Source organism: Nomascus leucogenys, chromosome 8, assembly GCF_006542625.1.
Source record: "Nomascus leucogenys isolate Asia chromosome 8, Asia_NLE_v1, whole genome shotgun sequence".
Taxonomy (NCBI): domain Eukaryota; kingdom Metazoa; phylum Chordata; class Mammalia; order Primates; family Hylobatidae; genus Nomascus; species Nomascus leucogenys.
In genome coordinates this window covers 64,966,327-64,983,091 of record NC_044388.1, presented here as the reverse complement: position 1 = coordinate 64,983,091, position 16,765 = coordinate 64,966,327, and the positions used below count along the sequence as shown (strand labels likewise).

The following is a 16,765-nucleotide window of genomic DNA, read 5'->3' as shown; positions in this document are numbered from 1 at the left end:
CTTCCACCCCTTCCTATCCCTAACTAAATTAAGCACCCACTTTACAGTAGTTGAGTATGTGTCATATCAAGTCTGTATTTTCTTACTAAGATTCGTCTACCACGTGGGAAAAAAAAATCAAAAGCTTTGTTACAGTTCAAAGAACGTAGTGCTGTTGCTACATCAAGTGAGGATAAATCTTCCATCTGTAGCAATCTGTATTATAAGTCTACTGGATGTGACAGAAAACTCTTTAAAACTTTGATGCACATATTTTCACAGCCAACCGATTTCATTAAAGTGGGAGAAGTGTACTATTGGCAAGCAGTTTTTCTGCTGACTTCCCACCCTTAAATAGACAAGCTTTATAAAAAGACAAAATCTTCCCAGATCTATTTGGTTGGCCAAGGTGACATTTGTCTTCCTCCCTCAGAAGGTTGATAAAATTAACCTTCTGCTTTCTGTATACCTTTACTGTATTTTTATTTCTATTTATTTATTTATTTATTTATGAGACAGGGTCTCACTCTGTCACCCAGGCTGGAGTGCAGTGGTGCACTCACAGCTCACTGCAGCCTTAACCTCCTGGGGTTCAAGCAGTCCTCCCACCTTAGCCTTCCAAGTAGCTTGGGACTACAGGTGTGTGCCACCATGCCCAGCTAATTTTTGTATTTTTGGTAGAGATGGGGTTTCACTGTGTTCCTCTGGCTGGTCTCAAACTCCTGGACTCAAGTGATTCTCCCACCTCTGCCTCCCACAGTGCTAGGTATGAGCCACTGTGCCTGGCCCTAGTTTTATATAGGTAAAGCATTAGTCACTCACAGCGATCTTTGAATGAGTTATATAAGTTATGTTTGGTTTCTCATACTTTGTTTTCCTAGTGAGTTCAACCAGTCAAGTATGAGATGAGTGGCTGCTGTGAGCTTGATCAAGTGGGTCGGAGTCCCCTGGGAATATTGTTACAATGCAGGTTCTGATCCTGTTGGTCTGAGATAAGGCTGAGATGCTGCTGATCCCAGGACCACACTTTGAGGAACAAGTTGCTAGGTGATGCAGAGGACAGAAGCCATATTTGATTTTCAAAAATCCTATGATCTGAAAAGGAACCAGGAAAAGTATACAAATAAGTACAGCATAAGACAGAAGGTGATAAACTGTATATAAAAGTAAAAACATGCTTCAGAGGGTTAAAGATAGAAGTGATCACTTCTGATTGGGAAGATCAGGCCAATTTCCACAGAGAAGGCGATTTGGGAATTGGATTTTAGTTTGCAACAGGGATTGCAGGGAGGTGTGTGAGGGCCATTGAGACCAGGGACGCAGATTCTGGAAAGCGAAGAGTACGTTCTGGGAACAAGGGGCCACCCGTATGCCTGTGATGGGGAAAAGTGGGAGATAACAGTTGGGAAGGTAAGTGGAAGCCATATTGTAGACTGTCAGACAGTCTGGGATGGAAACTCTGGACTTAATTCAGGAAGCAAAGAGGAACCAGCAACAAGAGATTTTGAAACGAGAAAGAAGATTGAAACTGCAGTTTAGAAAGATTCATCTGGCATGTATATGTAGGATAGACGGGAGTGGGGAGTGACAGCCCATTCCAAGAGAAGGCGTAGTGGATAGGACAGATAGCATGATTACTCTTAGCAATGTGGAAAATAGAGACTAGATGCGATACAGAGAGAGAAGGATCAGGTGTCCAGGGGCTGTCAGGGTTTCAGTCCTGAATGGCTACAGAATTACCATAAATAGGACAGTCAGAATGAGCTATCGAATGCTTTTGAATGGAAAAATGACCTGAATGAATGCACAAATGTCACCTCCAAGAGGCCTTCCTTGTCCATCCTATCTAACGTAGTATGCCAGTCTTCTTACCCTGCTTTGCTATTTTCATGACACTTTTTACTATCTGACATTAAAAGAATGGCAAGAAAAACAGGGAGGCCAGGTAAGAAACCTGTAGTTGATATGATAGAAAATGACAGTGGTTTGGGCTTGAATGGTGGCAGTGGCATCAAAGAGAGGTAGCTGGGTTCAAGATACAGCCTGATAGTATCCAGTATATTCTCGCTGTGCATCCAGTCTCAGCTGTTTGCGTCTTGCAAAACTCTGTACCCATTAAACAATAAATTCCCCATTCCCTCTTCCCCCTCCCTCCTGGTAATCACCATTCTACTTTCTGTCTCTATGAATTTGACTACTCTAGGGACCTCCTATAAGTAAAATCACATGGGGTTTGTCCTTTTGTGACTTTTTGTTTAGCATAATGTCCTCAAGGTCATCCATGTTGTAACGTGTCAGAATTTCCTTTTTTAAGGCTGATGAATATTCCACTCTTGTATATATCACATTTTGTTTATTCATTCATCTGTCCATAAACACTTGGGTTGTTTCCACCTTTTGGTTACTGTGAATAATGCTGCTATGAATGTGGGTGTACAAATTTGAGGTTCTCCTTTCAGTTCTTTTGGGTATATACCCGGAAATGGAATTGCTGGATCACGTGGCAATTCTATTTTTAAATTTTTTAGGATCTGCCGTATCGTTTTCCACAGTGGCTGCACCACTTTGCATTTCTACCAACAGTGCACAAGGGTTCCAGTTTCTCCATGTCCTCACCAACAGTTGTTATTTTCTGGTTAAAAAACTGTATTTGATAGTAGCCATCCTAATAGGTCAGAGGTTTGAGACTTTTTTTTAGGGGATATTTCAGATAGACAGTTGAGTCTTCAGGCCTGCAGCTCAAGAAATCTGGGCCTGCATTATACCATAGAAGTTCACATTTATGCCATCCTTTATCCTTTCAATGAATTTTTTGGCCAGTTTGACTATAAGCATTTAAGGATTTAGAGATTTCTATTAAACCATCAGATTTGTGCTTAAATTATTTAATCTCAAAGATATTTTAAATAATATATACATTAATTTAGACATATTGCTTTCTTCTACTTTCACATTATATGAAATAATTTTACTTACAACTTTTATCTACTATATCAGTATCTTCCTCATTGTTTGAACTACTTGGCAGGTCATGTAATATCATTTTCCAAAGCACATCATCTTGTCATTCATCTAGTCTGTGTTTGATGCTGTTACCAGAAATTTCATCCTAAGCCGCAAGCGCCCATTCCTATATTCATTGGTTACATTTGTTAAGACACCATTGGCCAAAAAAAGACATATAGCCAAGCCCACAGTTAATGTGAGCATGGCTACAGGGAGGCATCGTACATTGGGGACCATTATAGTAACAATATCCTAAACCATATTATTAAGAGATGTTTTTCTTCATTGTTCCCGTGAGTGTATCTTCATGAACTCTGCAACTTAACCACTTACTGTGTTGCTTTTAAAAGTAATCTTTAAAATGCTTTTTTATTTATGGTGACCTCCAGTGCTTGCGACTAGGAAAGTCATACTTCCAAGAATAATTACTAGTCAAATTTGTTTTCTTCCATTAAAAAACAAAAGGAAAAACAGTTCTGTTAGGTGGCTGTTATATAAACATGCCAAACTAGCATTTATCAAGGTAGTTTTAAGGTAATATGTCTTCCATAAAGACTACTTTATTTAAGAGACCAACAGATAAAATAAACTTTGTAAGAACTCAAAAATTAAGGGTACTTAGGCTTTTCTGAGGGCTTTCTTTGGAGAAAAATTACCTTGTATTACGTTACCTTTTATTCAGGCATACATAATAATTATAAATTTGGCTTTGGAGACTTCAAAGAAAGAGCTTCTATACAGTAAAAGCCCTTAAACACTATTATAGTGATTGAGCCCATTGCTCATAAATGTTTGCTAAGAAAAATACTTGTCTGGCATATTCAAAGGTCAGTCTTTCCTAGAGGCATGAGGAACATTTCAGAGTTCCTTTGGACATTGCAGTGCTGTGGCTGGGTGATGCCTCTTACCCATCTGTTTATCCATTTATTTATTCATTAACTTCAAACACCTTCTATAGTGCAGAGAATTTCTAAATACCATATATTAGAAAATCTTTATTTTATGAGTTTGGCCGACAAGAGTAGGAATAACAACAGATATTAAACCAGAAAGTTTTGCATTACTGAAAAAATTGGACAAATTCATATTAAAAGTTCCTAACCAAAAATCTCACAGATATGATACAGTAATTGAAATCCATCATATTCTAAGGCTTAAAGCATGATGATCTGCTTCTACGATGATAATTTGGGTAAGAAGGACAGTGTTCTAAAAAAGCAGCCTTAATATATAACACGTAGGAGTATATGTATTTTGGTCACCGGCCATTTGTCTGTCCATCCATCCATCTGTCCATTCATCCATCCAGCTATACATACATCCCTACATCCTTTGGTTTATTTCAGTGGTGTCAACTTATTACATGGTGTTGAATGATGTTATCAATAATCACTGGTATGCCCTTTACTCCCTTAGCATAGAAGAGAATTAGGTAAAAGGAAGTACTGAAAAAATGTTTTCCCCTCTTGCTGCAAAGTTATAAGCTTTTGTTTCCTAATCAGGCCCACTAGACCACATTTTGCCAGTGAGCCTCCACTGAAACAAATAATGATAATGTTCATTTCACATCTTTGACCTGGGAATTGCAAAGTGATTTACCAACATTAACTCATCAATTCTCCTAACACTTCTGAACAAGACATTATATTATTGAATTCATCATGTAAATGGATTCTGTGTTTTCCAGAGAATTTCAATATCCTGGCCACCATTAAATAGGGAGTGAGGAGAAAAATTAAAACAAAAATTACCCTTTTCTGAACTACTGTGTTGTGGCCTGATCTCCATCAGAATGTCTTATTTTCTGGAAATTTTAAAAGGGGGAGGTCAGAGGAGACATCAGCTTTGCTTATGTAAACCTATTAAATAAAATCATACTAGAGAAAAATCATTAGAAAATGACCATTTCCCTTAAACCACTTTCTTCATTTGACTCATTGCTTAATCAAATGATGAACTTGAAATGATGTTGCCTGCTCCGTGTCACCCAAATGATGAGTCACATCATGTGAACAAATGGAAACAAATCACCAGCGAAAAGGCCAAACTTCTGTGCTACCCCAGAAATATTTTCTATTTTTCCAGGGCTTCCAATGATCTTCCATTCCTGTTTAACTCAGCTTATAGTAAGCCCTGATGCCAAGATTTTCTGAGTTCCCTGCCAAAAACCATGATGCTCTCAGCCTGGGCCTCTCTTCTAGGAGGGAGGACACTGCCCTCCAGATGAAGTGAAAAGGAGAATCACAAAAAGAGGATTCTTCCTTATGGGAGGAAATGGGACACGTGCTGCTTGTTGTAACATCATTCACCATTCTTTGGGTATATGGAGGCTTTTATGAGAAAGCAGAGGTTTTTATAACTCATTTACTCTGGCAAGTGAAGCAACACTAAAATTACTTAAGTTTTTAAAAGATAGACGCATAGTAGTTTATGTTCTCAGTCATCTTATTACTGAGACCCTAATTTGCTTTCTTTAAACTGTCGGTTCTCCCTGAGTGCCATTCGTATGGGAGCCTCATAACCATGTACACGGGTCAGTGATGGTACAGTATTTCCGGAAATTTAAGTCCTCCATAAGTAGTCAATTGCAGGTTGTTTTAAGGAACAAAGACTGCTTTTCCAGCAAGCCTGGCTTGTGCTCCTATTAAGGCCCCTTCTTTTTTATTGCAAGGGAAAATTTCAAAATCTCATTGCTGTATTTAACTTTCTATTTTAGTAGGCTGCCAGTGCACTTAACCTTCCATATAAAGCTTATATGCGTTTATGCGTTCTTTCCCTTATTAACTTTTTAAGGTTTGGGATGTCAGCCTGACCTGATGATAGACTATGCAAAAATAGTCCTGATACCAGCACCCTGAGCCCACCTAATAAGGGACCTTTTTCCTACTGTTTACTTATTTCTGAGTAACAGAAAGTCTGATGGTTTGGTGCTGGCTGGTTAAATTCAACACATGGTAAGCTTGCCTGTTAGTGAAGAAGGTTGAGATTTGGGCTGCCGAAATGTTGTCTTCTTTCAGGCAAGGACTGAGTGGCTTCCCCACGTGTGCCTAGGTGTCCAGTTGACCACAGCTGAGAGGGATAAGCAGGGATTGTGTCCAGCTGAGTTTGGGCCCTTCACTCAGTGGCCTACGTTCCTCGGAGGGCGTGTAATTAGCTGCTGAGTAGTAGAAAGCGGTAGCCATGATCCCATTTGGAAAATAGAAGTAGAGCTAAAGCTAAAAAAAAAAAAAAAAAAAAAGAAGGAAACAGGAGAGCTGATTGCAGGAGAAGGAGGTGGGCTCTTGCTATTTTCTAGAGCCTGAACCAGCCATGCAAAGTAGAATAGCAGGTGTTGCAGCTCTTTCCCCCGGGAGGACTCCTGAGCCTCATAAGAAGGTGAGAGAGCTGGTTGAATGTTGGTGCAGGAAGCACATCAGGAATAGCTTAACCCTGGTTTAATTTTCATTTCCCCTGTGTCATTTTACACGTGGGGGGAGTCTGAGGCTGAGCGCCGTGGAGAGGTCTTTGTGGGGAGCAGTTCAGGTCAGATCCAGGCCTAGTCTCCTCCCGGCCTCATCCCATTCACGTGAGTGACTTGTCACCCTTTTCAAGTCCTTTTCCTTCTTTGCTTTTTGCTCCTCCAAGTGTGAGGTCAGCAATGTGATCGTTATATGAAAAACATTTAAAATTAAAAATGATTCTGTGCAAATATGAAATAGATACCAGTTTTCTTTGATTTCTCTGGTGTCACTGATGATAATATGCACTGTAGATTTTAATGATTAGTTTCTGGGGGTGGGGGTGCTACCACTCTTTTATGTACTAATCATATATAAAATAAGTCGTGAGTTCAGAAATGTTAAAATGACAAAAATCATATGGTTGTCATATATAAGCTATGTGTGTTATATACAGGCAGTTTGACACACAGGCTCTGTTCTTTACAAGGCATACTTTCTGGAAGCCCAAACCAGTCCAGGAGTGAAAGCTGGCTCCTAACAATACATGCGAGTAGGAGTCAGTGGGGGCTTAGGAAAATTATCCAGGAAATTCATTTTGAGCAGCCCAAACTGCTAGCTAGTAGCTAAGCTAGTAGGCAGGAGTTTCATTGACCACATGTCTCCACCACATTTACCACATTTCTTGCTAAAGATGCCCTAAATGTGGCTGAAAGGCACAAGATATACAGCAGGTGGGGGCAAGGGGGAAGTGAAGAACCTAGGTACCCCACACCCTAGATCATTAAATTATATTTTTAAGAATTTTTTAAATGCATGTATGTTAAAAAGTTTCAGTTTTGCAAAATGAAGAGTTTGGGGGGTGGATGGTGGTAATGGTTGTGCATCATTGTGAATGTACTGAATGCCACTGACTGTCTACTTAAAAATGGTTAAGATGGTATATTTTATATTTGTGTAGTTTACCACAATTTTTAAAAGTATATATGTAATATATATGTATATTTACGTAAAGATTTTTCCCTAGTTTGATGAAAGTGTATTGTCATATCATCCACTCACCCATCCATCTTTATTCATTCATTCAACAAACATTTATGAAGCCACTGTTAGGTCAACATCTGTGCTCCAAGCTGAAGTATAACTATGAATACATTTTCTGTGCTTGTGTTACTCTCAGGTTAGTTTAAGTGAAAGCCATATGAACAATAATTACCAGCCAGTGTGGTGAGCCAAACATGAATGTGTTTGTGGAGTTAAGACTGTGTCCAGCTGTGCAGAGTTGTGGGGTGTCTTGGCATCTGTCAAAGAGAAGATGGACATAAAGGGATCACCTGCCGAGGGACAGCATGGACAAAGCACAGGGAACAAACAGCATGGTGCAGAGTCTGTGCAGGGAACAGTCAGTACTCCATTGGTGGTAACTTGTCATGAGGCCAGGAGCAAACCATAGAGGGCCTCATAGGCCATGTTAAGGAGTACAGACTCCTCAGCTCGGTGGAGGTCAGACCACATTCTCCAGTAGCCTAAGGATTTCTCAGTCTCCCAACCTCTGCCCTGCGAACCTCTGTGGGGCTGCCTTCAGAAGTACTTGGTGGTGATGGATGAGGAGTAGGAGGAACCAATTGAATTAGATAGTGTAAGTAGCCTCAGTTTTATTTATCTTGTGTATCAGATTTCTATATAAGATTTTGTTTGAAGGCAGAGTTCTGGCTTTTAAAAAACACATTTGAAAATCAATGCTGTTGGCAATGAGGAATCATCAAAAATTATTAGAGTTGGTGATGATTAGCTTAGTATTTTAAAAATCAATATTCTGCATTCAAAGCAATAAACATGCTTTCTCCATTTCTGAACCTCACCTCAGTACTTTGCATATACTAAGCATTCAATGAAATGTTCAGTGGGAATTATTTTAGGGCTATGACTTAGGGATATTTTCATTATACTACTGTCATAAGGGTCCACTTAAATAGAATGTTGCCCAGTAACTCAAAAGGAATTTGTAGAAATATAAACTATATAACTTGCCTTTTATTCTCACTTTTCTTTGTGTGCAATTGGACTGTAATAATTATTTTTTCTGAGTTTTCTTGTCTATTTCTGAGACATTAGGTTTTATAATTTGATGCTTTGGACCTGGTTGACAATTCCGATTCTGTATGTAGGATTGAACTTTGTGGGAAATAGCAGTTAATTGTATTTTTTAATGCTTAAAATGATATTCTGGGCAAGTTTTGTTTCTTTATGGACTATAGCCAGAATCCTACTGTTTTTCAATTTGTTTAAATGCAACAGCTTATACAACATATGTACATGTTCAGTTGAAGATAAAGGATATCATTATTTTTAGCCTATTACAAAGAAAACCACATTTTCTCTTAAATGTCTTGATATAAAGTAATTTGAACACAATTTCTGCACAAATCATTTTCAAGAGATTGGCTGTCAAGTGTGTTTTTTTAAGTAGCACTTTCGTAAGAACCAATGAAACTTTGCAAATTTAGATAGATTCTAAGCCTGAAATGTGGTTGAAGATGTCAGTTTTTAAACAGCACTTTGAGAAGTAGTTAACTAAAAAGTATAGCAATTCAGAGCATACTGAGAATGATTTTGAAGAGTAAAGTCTTGATACACGGAAAAGAAAGTTGACAGATTCACTACAATTAGGAGACAAGGAGGTACAACTCCCACTTGTGAAAACTTTTCTCATCTAACCAACTTCTAATACTTGCCTAAAAAAATCTTCAGCAAATCCTTACTCCTTTGCAGCTCGTAAATCTACTGTATAGAATTCTTCCAGTTTCCCAATAGATGCTGGTGAGGCTGTGGAGAAATAGGAACGCTTTTACGGTGTTGGGGGACTGTAAATTAGTTCAACCATTGTGGAAGACAGTTGGGCGATTCCTCAAGGATCCAGAACCAGAAATACCATTTGACCCAGCAATCCCATTACTGGGCATATACCCAAAGGATTATAAATCATTTTACTATAGAGACACATGCACACATATGTTTATTGCAGCAGCATTTACAATAGCAAAGACTGGGAACCAACCCAAATGCCCATCAATGATAGACTGGATAAAGAAAATGTGGTAAATATACACCATGGAATGCTATGCAGCCATAAAAAAGAATGAGCTCATGTCCTTTACAGGGACATGGATGAAGCTGGGAGCCTCATTCTCAGCAAACTAACACAGGAACAGAAAACCAAACACCGCATGTTCTCACTCATAGTAGGAGTTGAATAATGAGAACACATGGACACAGGGAGGGGAACATCACACACCAGGGCCTATCGGTGAGGGGGGCGCAAGGGGAGGGAGAGTATTAAGACAAATACTTAATGCATGAGGGGCTTAAAACCTAGATGATGGGTTGATAGGTGCAGCAAACCACCATGGCACATGTATACCTATGTAACAAACCTGCATGTTCTGCACATGTATCCCAGAACTTAAAGTAAAATTTAAAAATATTTTAAAAATAAAGAATTCTTCCAGTTTCCTTATGGCATAATAATGGAAACATAATAATTACATGACAACCCTCCTTGCCTTGTTTTAACGAAAAGTAAGTTGTTAGGCCTGTGAAGAATGACAGAACTGAATTAGAGTCTTCACTCAAGCCTTGTGTGTGATTGTGTGTATGCATGTGTGCATGCATGCATATGTGCACACTCACGCACATGAACAAACCTACACATTTGTTTGAGTGCACCAGTTTGAAATAAGAGAAAAAAGTGACATGAAACTCACTTCCCATTTTCTACCATCATTAATAATACATTTTACTAATTCTGATTTGTTCTACTATTGTGTCAAGGCTTGTTAATGTGCCCCATGCATTGGCAGACAAGATGATATTATGTGGAAATTGTGTCTTGTCTATTATAAGAACCTGAATATTTAAGTATGGGAGATTTTTGCCTGATATTCTTCAGTCTTGTCACTCACTACTGACTGAGCTTTGTAATCTATGTATAGGCATTAGATGAATCCATAAATGAATGAATTGGTAGTTTCCTCAGTGTTTGTTATTTTTTATCGTAATGAAGGTATTTCATGACCTTTTACCAGTCTTATCACGTCTTGGAAAGAATTACTACATGTCTGAAAACCCTACCCAGGTGTGTTCTTGTAGTTGGACCATATTTTTCTCAATTCAGATATACCCTTGAGGTCCACTTTCCTTAGGTGGGCATACACTTACATACACTCACACACCCACATGCATACAATATAGAGAAAGAAAGGTAAATAGTAACCGACAGAAGTAGTGCCTGCTATTCTCTTCAGTGAGTTGTTATCCCCTCGTCCCATTCCACAAGATGGGTGCCACATTGAAGATGCAACCAAATTATATGCCCACACTCACAGTGGTTGGCCCTTTTGAAATTACTGGGAGATTATAATGATACAGACTGTGGGGTTGAAAGAATTATATTAAAATCAATTTTCTGCCACTTCCAAGTTCTGTGATCTAGGGCTGTCACTTAATTAATCTCTCAGAGTTTGTTTCCTCGTCTGTCATATGGGAACAATAAACTTACTCTCACAGGGTTGTTGAGAAGACTGAATGATAACTGATACAAGAAATTCAAGTTTTGTTAGTTTTAATCGGAAATTATAAGACTTTTAAAAACATGTAAATGTACATCCCTAATTGCTTGCAAGTGGTGCAAGGTGACAAGAGGAGCCACCTTTGTGGGAGGAGTAGGTAGCAACCTCTGATGACTTCGGGGCAGTGACTCTCCACCTTGGCTGCATAGTAGAGTCACTTGGGGAGCTTTCTAAAATTCTAGTGCCTGAGCCGTACTCCAGACCAGTTAAGTAAGGATCTCTGTGGGTGGAGCCCAGACATTAGTACTTTCTAAATCTCTCTGGGTGATCACAATGTGTAGCCAAGTTGGAGAACTGATGCTTTAGGGGGATTTAAAAGTCTTTACTCCTTGCATTGGCTGAATTGATGATAACCAGAATTCTACAACCTACACTGTATTATTTTTGCTTAAAATAAACAGAGTCTTAGGTATCATGCTAAAAGTCTATTGTTTCTCTTGGTTATACATGATTTGGTGTGAATTAGTTTATTAAGTTTTCTCCAAAGAGCCAATCTTAATGGGTGGGTGTTGGGCTTGGAAACAGAACAGAGGCCTGTGGATATCTGAAGACAAGGGCTGTTCACTAGAGGGGCACAAACACAGAAGCAAATGCAGCTCAAAGTATAGGAAAGTCAGCAATTTCAAGCTACTGTTTCTTTTGAAAATTAGTTCTTGCAAAAGCACCACCTCAAGAGGTGGTTGGCTTCCCTGAAAGCTCAGCATCATGGCTCTGGTGGGTCATCATTCGTGAAAACTTGCTGCATCTTTAAAATGTAGGATAAGGAAAAACATTTAAATAGTGGCTGAATACAGTCATAGTGTAACCAAAAGCCAGAAAATTAATTTTTAAAATAATGTATATTTTTAAAGTTTTGTTTTTTCAAGAGAAAAGACTAAAATCATTTCATACTCAAAATCTCTCTTACCTCTTTTCAACAATTGGTGCTGAGACAATGGAAAAAGTCACATGGGACACATGCCAAAGAAAGAAGTTGAACCCTTACCTCACACCATATACAAAAATGAACTAAAAATGGACCAATACCCTAAATGTAGGAACTGAAACTATAAAACTTTTAAATGAATACAGGAGTAAATCTTCATGACCATGGATTTGCAATGGATTCTTAGATATGACACCAAAAGCACAAACAACAAAAGAAAAAAATAGATGCATTGGACTTCATCAGTATCAAAGCTTTTGTGAACCAAAGGGCACTGTCAAGAAGGTCAAAAGACAGCCCACAGAATGGGAGAAAATATTTGCAAATCAGTATCTCATAAGGGTCTAGTTTCTGGAATATATAAAGAACTCTTACAATTCAAAAAGAAAAAGACAAACAACCCAGTTTAAAGATGGACAAAGGCATTGAATAGAGATTTCTCCAAAGAAGATATATAAATAGCCAATAAGCTTATGAAAAGATGTCCAACATCATTAGTGTTTAGGGGAATGCAAATCAAAACCGCAATGAGATACCACTTTATTATGGTCACCCATTATGATGGCCATGATTTTTTTAAAAAAGGAAAATAACAAGTGTTGGCAAGGTTGTGGAAAAAATGGGAATCTTCCTACCTGGCTGGTGGGAATGTAGTATGGTGCAGTATGCTATTTGGCAAGTCCTCAAATAGCTAAATACAGAATTACCATATGACTCAGTAGTTCTGCTCTTAGGTATACACTCAAGAGATTTGCAAACAGGTATTCAAACAAAAACATGTACATGAATGTTCATAGCAGCATGATTCATAGTAGCCCAAATAGGGAATCATCCCAAATGTCCATCAACTGACGAATAAATAACAAAATGTGGTATAGCCTACAGTAGAGTATTATTGAACCAAAACAAGAATGAAGTACTGGTACATGTTACAATATGAATGAGCCTTGAAAACATTATGCCAAGAGAAAGAAGCCAGACACAAAAGGCCACATATTGTATGATTAGTTTATACACAACATCCAGAATAGACAACTCCTTAGAGACAGAAAGTAGATTAGTCTTTGCCAGGGGCTGAGAGGAGTGGGGGACAGGGAGTGACTGTTTCATGGGTAACGGGGATGATGACAATCTTCTGGAATTAGATAGTGATGATGGTTGTTCAACATGTGGATGGAGTAAAAGCCACTGACATACACACTTTAAAAATAGTTAAAATGCTGAATTTTGTGTTACGTGAATTTTATCTTCATTAAAAAATACCCCTTTGACCCCATCTCTTCTCTAATCCTGCATGTGTAGCCTTAAACCAGTCATTTTACCCTTTGTGATTCCATTTTCATCTTATTCTATTTTTTCCTCCAATGTTCGACTTCTGCAAAGAGACATCTACGCTGGTCTTAATTTCCTTTCCAGCACTTCCATTCATCACTCCAGATTCTACACCTGACCTGGAAAGGTCTGTGTTAACTCAGACAGAAGCTTGGGCACCTCTTCCTTACTAGAAGGGCATTCCAGTGATTGACATTAGAAATCAAGTTCCCAGCATGGCCCTGCCACCAGGCTGGACTCATCCATTGCACTGTCACCAAGGAACGTTAAGTCTTGGAAACAGATGGAGGAACTTGCACGGCATTTCCCAGCAGGCACAGGCGATTCCTGCAAACTTAGGAGAGTGAAAGTTACACGAACAAGAATGTAAATTTGTGTGAGAAGATGTGATGCCGTTACTAGCAGAGTTAAAGTGCTTTTAACTCTGGATAATGGATAGTCTGCTCTGATTGCCTCGAAGGTGGATCTCCAAGCCCACAGAATGGTCTAAAAGTGGAAGGAAGCTGTATTAATCATTTTCTTAATTTTCTTCCTTTCTTTTTTTCTCTCTTTTTCTGCTGGGGTCAGCAGGAATGGGAATCTTTTTTTTTTCTTTTTAGATCAGTCTTATTATGATTATGATTATACTGAAAGACCTGGATGGGAGGAATGCTGCAATCTGAATTAAAAATAGCATTTTCTGTCCTCCCACACACAACACTTGAGTGCTCTGAATGCCTTTTATAAATGCAGACTTTCTGCCTGGCTAGATAAAAGAAGCTGTCACTTCATTTCCATAACGAAGTCATTCCCGGGAGAATTCCATTGTTTTAGCAATAGAATTTTTGTAAAAGGCCTCTTATTTTGCCTGAAAAAGGTAACAAAAATGAACTTTTGAGAGCTTATTCGACAAAACAATTAAGGAGTGAAGAGAGATTTTCTCCTTTTTTGATATATTAGGAGTTGTAAATGTGAGAATCCCCTGAGCCATGATACTAGGATAAACCCCTAAATCTGCAAGATGAAGGAGGAGGGGAGAAATCCTGTTATTCTTTCTCCTAATGGAAATGGGGATATGCTCTTCCCCAAGAATATGTGTCCTAGAGCCAAGTGACACATAGATGATGCTAATTCTAAAGAGTTTTAAATATTTAGTCTTAAAGAGAGGTAGGAAACTTGTAGAATGCTCTTGGTGTAAAGAAATTCCTTGGGGTTTTTAATGAAATGCGATCATCAGGTATTTTAACTGAGTTTCAAGACTCTTAAGACAAACCATGGCTGCATCTTGCCAGTGTCCTTTACTCATAAAATAGTAGTTGATATTTTCCTTTATTTGCATTTCCTTTATTTGCATTGAAATTGCAGCAAGTGGAATACAGGGTCCTTCATGATGCAGTGTGACTTGTAGCAAGCTCAGACAGGCCTGTGGGCATGTGGTCACACTCAGCACCCCTCTCTTATGTTTCCCCATCCCTCCACACGATGGATCTGTGTTCCAAATATGGTATCAAATCTTCAGCGCCACATTCATAGAAAGAAAGAATAATTGTATTTCTTGTTACTTACCCGGCCCTGTGTAACCCACATCAAAGTATACCTGTCTTTGGTGTTTCAACAGCTAATCCCTAAATATAATGCCAAGTGGCATTTCTGCTACGTGGTATTCACAGTTAAGACCATTGAAATCCCAGTTTTAAGCTAGAATGCTTTTATGAAGCGTCCTCCAAAAAAAGAGAAGTTTTCAATAGCACCTTTGTCTTGCAATACTTTTGTTCTGATTGCGTCAGAAAATTGTAATATTTAAACAAGGAGGCAGTTACTCGGAATAGTATTAAAAAAGGAGTTTAAAGTATGGAGTTGTTCTATCTGTTGGCTTTTAATTTAGTAAAACAAGTAGACCAAAAAGAAAATGAGTGCAGTTGACGTAATATTATTATGGGAAGTTCTGTGGGGGCAAACATTATGCAAAAGTAGTTAAATCTGGCACTGATTTTGAATTTTGGAAAATAATTCTGTGTTTTCAAGCTTTGAATGGCTTTTACTAATATACCAATAATAACTTTTTTTTTTTTTTTTTTGAGAGAGAGAGAGTCTCACTCTGTCACCCAGGCTGGAGTGCAGTGGCATGATCTTGGCTCACTGCAACCTCTGCTTCCTGGGTTCAAGCGATTCTCCTGCCTCAACCTCATGAGTAGCTGGGACTACAGGCGTCTGCCACCATACCTGGCTCATTTTTGTATTTCTAGTAGAGACAGGGTTTCACCATGTTGGCCAGGCTGGTCTTGAACTCCTGACCTCAAATGATCCACCTGCCTTGGCCTCCCAAAGTACAGGGATTACAGGTGTGAGCCACCACACCCAGCCCCAATACTAATTTTTTAAAGCATGATTTGATGTCCCAGCTGTAGCCATGCAATTTTGCATGGTAATATTTCATAAAAAGAAAAGGAAGTTGTGGCTTTGATAGGATGCTTCCAAGGTCGTGTTTTTAATACTTTTGGTAAATTCTGTTACTTGTGTCTGTCTGTTCAAAAGGACAGAGGTTGGGAGATGCATATATGGATTCTGTCTCTTCATTTTATCTTCACTCCCCATTTGGTACTTTGTGAAGTCAGGCCAAATAAAATAGTTGAAGATACTATCATATAACTCTCAATATTATGGCAAAAAGAGAATGAGAGGGAAATATTTAGCTATTTCTTTTTTAGGATTTTTTACTAATTGTGTCATTAAAAAGGAGCAAATAGAGTAGGAACTGAAAGAGACTTAAAGTCAGAGGACTGGACTGCACACATTAGCATCTTGCAGACCTTAGCTGCTCATGATTTATAAATGCTCCAGAAATTATCAAAGCATGAGGCACAGGCTGTGTTTCAGCCTTCCCCATTTTCAGCAAGCACTTCTGCAACACCTAAACACTAACCTTTTCAAGCAGGCATGAATAAAACTCTCCTCTGGGCAGAAGGTGTGTGATGACTCATGGCAACCAGAAAGGGGATGTGTAACTCGGAATGTGGAGTCTCTGGGCTTCTAGACCCAGACCTCCCTGTCTTCTGGCCCACTGGCTTTTCTGTTGTGCTACAGCAATACCTGAAGGACCTGCGTGTTGATAAGGCCAGGAATAAGTTGTCAGTAGGAGCACATGACATCTTGTCTTTAAAATACTAATTTCCTGAGACATCATTCTACAGCTGCTCAGCACAGATTGGGTATTTATCATCTATATGTTCAACGTACATTTTATTTTCATTTTATTCTTCATATGCAGACATACTTTTCTCCAATGTATAATTATATTTCATAGCAAACTTTGCACTACATCCATAAGGAGATGTAACCTGCATACAAATACACACAACAGCAGTCTCTGTATGAATAAATCCTTACCTTTATGTGATAAGCCATGCTAATGATAAGAAACAGTGGCATAGATCAGCATGAACTATAATTTTTTAAAAATCCTTTGAAGATAGACATTT

General features: G+C 38.6%; 1 protein-coding gene across 8 annotated transcripts in view; it reads left to right on the top strand.

Moving 5' to 3' along the window:
• The window catches only part of ATXN1 (ataxin 1), a 453,518-nt gene that overhangs the window by 248,798 nt on the left and 187,955 nt on the right, over positions 1–16,765 (top strand). The window contains exons 1-2 of one of the 8 annotated variants that reach the window (XM_003263540.4): positions 5,267–5,277; positions 11,845–11,851. The exons of the other annotated variants lie outside the window; for them this stretch is intronic. The gene's annotated coding sequence lies outside the window, so the exon portion shown is untranslated. Of the gene's footprint in view, positions 1–5,266; positions 5,278–11,844; positions 11,852–16,765 lie in introns of those variants that run through there. 8 annotated transcript variants of the gene reach the window in all.